Here is a 3,702-nt window from a genome sequence, read left to right as displayed (position 1 = left end):
CTTTCTTTTCTTTCTTCTTCTTTTTTTTTGGGGGGGGAGGGGAAACTGGAAAAGGAGATATTGTATGACATGTAAATAAAGAAAATATCTAATTAAAAAAAACTTTTACTGGTTAGAAATGGACCAAACTGCTCTGTGACAGCCAGAAAGTTTAACAAGCTGCCTTCTTCCAGTGAGGAAGAGTTACTGGAGAGTAGAAAGAGTCAGAAGTCACTGACTATCTCTAGCAACTCTAATTCTAATCTTCTGGCTGCTTCTTATTCTCTGGCTCCAACTGTCTCTACTGACCTGCACTGAGGAACTGTACAAATTGAACAGAATGATTTGACTGAACTCAACTGCACTGTGTGCACTGCACTGACTGTATTTGAACTGCCCTCTCTCACCACCTGCCAGTGCCTGACAAATATAGAAGTAGAGACTCAAAGTCATCCATTGGACTAAGTACAGGGTCCCCAATTGAAGGAGCTAGAGAAAGGACCCATGGAGCTGAAGGGGTTTACAGCCCCTGAGGAGAAACAACAATATGAATTAAGTAGTACCCTCAGAGCTCCCAGGGACTAAACCACCGACCAAAGAGTACATACACATGGTGGGACTCATAGCTCCAGCTGCATCTGTAGCAGAGGATGGCTTAGTCGGGTATCAATGGGAGGAGAGGCCCTTGGTCCTTTGAACGTTCTATGCCCCAGTGTAGGGGAATGCCAGGGTCAGGAAGTAGGAGAGGGTGGGTTGACGAGGAGGGGGAAGGGGAAGGAAACAGGGTTTTGATTTTTTTCAGAAGGGAAACAGGGAAAGAATGATATCATTTGACATGTAAATAAAGAATATATCTAATAAAAAAAAAACTAGAATAGACAGGGGATCATTTCTATAAGTAAAAAGTGAAACATATAAAGGGAAATGGTTCTTGGTGCTGGACATAATAGGGGACCGGAATGTTTGGGGGATTCAATGGTACTGATAGCCAATAACTTATGGCTCAGGTAAAACTAAGTGATGGACTGCTTGCCTATCCTGAAAGACTTTGGATTGTACTTTTAGCATTTTAAAAATAGGTAAGCTAATGTCCAAATTGAAAACTTTCAAACTATATCCATGTGACTAGCATTTTAATAAATAGTAAGTGCATGCGTAAAAAAGAAAGGCTTCAGAAAGATGCCTTGATTTTGCTAGAAGATATTTGGAGATGATGATCTTCCTCATTCTTGTGAGTGACTCAGCTTTCAGAGAATTCTGTTTTATGTTACCAAAACATTATCTTTTGGAGCCAAACATTGACAACACAGGACCAATTTAATTCCTTTCACAAAGCATAGGTGCTCAAATACTTGAGCACTGTTTTGTGCGCATTAATTGAGGGTTCAGTTGCTCAGATATATTTTTTTATCTCTGCAAACTCTTTGAGACCTTAAGTAGGATTCTTTGATAACATTGAGATTTAGGGAGAAGTGTTCAGAGGAGTAATATACTGAAACAAACATAATACTATCTCAACCATTTAACTACAATAGAAGACTTTCTGAGGAGGGAGGCATCACTTCTAACTAGAAAAATTACAGAACACTCTCTGGAAAAGCTGGCCTTGGAGTGATGTTGAATGTTGAAATGACAGGGTTCGGAGATAGGATGGTGAAGTGAGGTGAGGTGGTAAATTAATGGGAACCCAAGTGTCACTGAGTTTGAGTGGAGGAGGGGTGCAAACAAGGAGTATCAGCAGTGGATTAAAGTGGAGAGAGAATATAGGATATTAGTTCAAAGATCATAGGTAAGAAAAGTTCTCTTAAATAAAAACAAGCAAGTTATGTGAAGCAGAATTAGGAGAAAATATGTAGCAAATGCTCCACAGAATTACTTTTCTAACTATTTCAAAGTAAAGTAAGAAAACACCAACATCTTGATGAGAAACAAACAATAGGAGCAAGAAATTACAAATACATGAAATATACATTGTCTGTAAAGTAGTTACTGTGTTAGACCCCATTGGTAATTCTTCCTTAGGAACATAAGATATTCTTATTAGCATCTATTTGTCAAATACATTAAAGTGAGTAATATGTAAACTTACAAATATCATTTCATGGGCAGCAGGTTGTGCCAGAGACCAGTAGGGTCTTTGTGTATGTAAGGGTTTCAAAGGTGCCAACTGAATGTCCATCCAATATTTCAAGCATGTCCTAATAGTCCTGGAATATAACCACATGGATAAAGCAGCATTGTTGGTACTGCTTTTAACACTCCTTTGACACTGAAAACTAAAACAAAGTTCTAATCTATCCACCTAAAAAGAATTTAAAGAGAAAAAATTAATAAGTCTGTTTTGGGTGAGTCAACTAAAGGGCAATCTAGTGATGTTAATAAAAATTTTACAAGGACTGATCTATACCAGTATAAATTATTATGGGAAAAGGAAACTTTCAAAGTAAAAGTGAAGAAGTATAAAATACATGTTCTGGTATTTTCTATATCACATAAATAAAAATTCTCTGTATATATATATATATATATTTCATCTAATTAATATAACATTATATACAAATTGAAGCCTACTGGTATGCATCTAAAGTAAAGATATGTCAGACCTGGGGAGAATTTTAAAAATGAGAGTTGAAAATTCAGTAAGCAAGTTTCAGGGTTAAAGTTTCAACTTTATGTGTGCAATTTAAGCTTAAAAACAGAGGGAAATAGTACTGAGAAAGAAAGTTGATTCCCTCCTCTGATCATCGAGAACATGTAATCGACATCATCCTCTGCCATGCTATTAATGACAATATTGAACACCAAAGTGAAATAGGTCCCTGTCCTCTACAATGCTAGGCCTTCTAGGTCAGCCCAGATTGCAAGAATTCATTGATATCTACCACAATGAATTTCCATTAAGTAAAAAACACACTTAATAAATCATGTGCTGTGACTTTTTAGCATAGCACAACACTCCAGAGAAATGTAAGTTATAGTGCACAATTAAATCTTTTAAAAATTATAGTTAGAGATACACTAATGATTCTGCTGTTTCTAAAATGATACTGTATTGATAGGTAACAATTTGTGCCTCCCAAATAAAACATAAGCATCTATGGGCCATTTTTTTTTATAAAAGAGGAAACTTTATTCCATACTCCAAAGACCACTTTCCATAGTGCAAACATTTTATAAATGCAAGGGGAAGTGAAAAGTATTCCTGTTTGTCACACTCTTCCCATCTCATAGACATAGCAGAGTTAAAGAATTGCATGTACACCACCTTCTGCTCAATGCTGTAAGCCAAGCAAAACTCTACCCCAATATTTATGCAATTCATAAATATTACAATTCATTATGCAATATTTATAAATGCAGTTCAGTATGACATACATAATAAATAATTAAAATTTCTTCAAATGTATGGACTTGACCCTGGATCTTTAGATGGTTACCAGTTTATGATAAGGTTCAACCAGCTAATAAAGCTGCCCTCTTTGGCATGCCAGTGAAGGCGTCAGTGGACTCCATGATAGCCATCTTTATTTCTGTCTGTCATCTTGAAACTCTTTTTCACTCCTATTAGAAGCCATCCTTCCTAGACTGTGGTTTCAGTGAGTGTATTAAGTCTACATAATTTCTATAACATGTATAATCATCAACATGGAACTTTTTTTTCCATTAAGTTTCACCAGGTTTTCATCCTAGTGTCATCTTTTGGGTTTTCCATAAAATGTCTGT

This window comes from Mastomys coucha, unplaced genomic scaffold (genome assembly GCF_008632895.1).
Source record: "Mastomys coucha isolate ucsf_1 unplaced genomic scaffold, UCSF_Mcou_1 pScaffold12, whole genome shotgun sequence".
In the NCBI taxonomy this organism is placed as follows: Eukaryota; Metazoa; Chordata; class Mammalia; order Rodentia; family Muridae; genus Mastomys; species Mastomys coucha.
The sequence above is the reverse complement of the archived record's forward strand: the minus strand, read 5'-3'. Positions refer to the sequence as shown.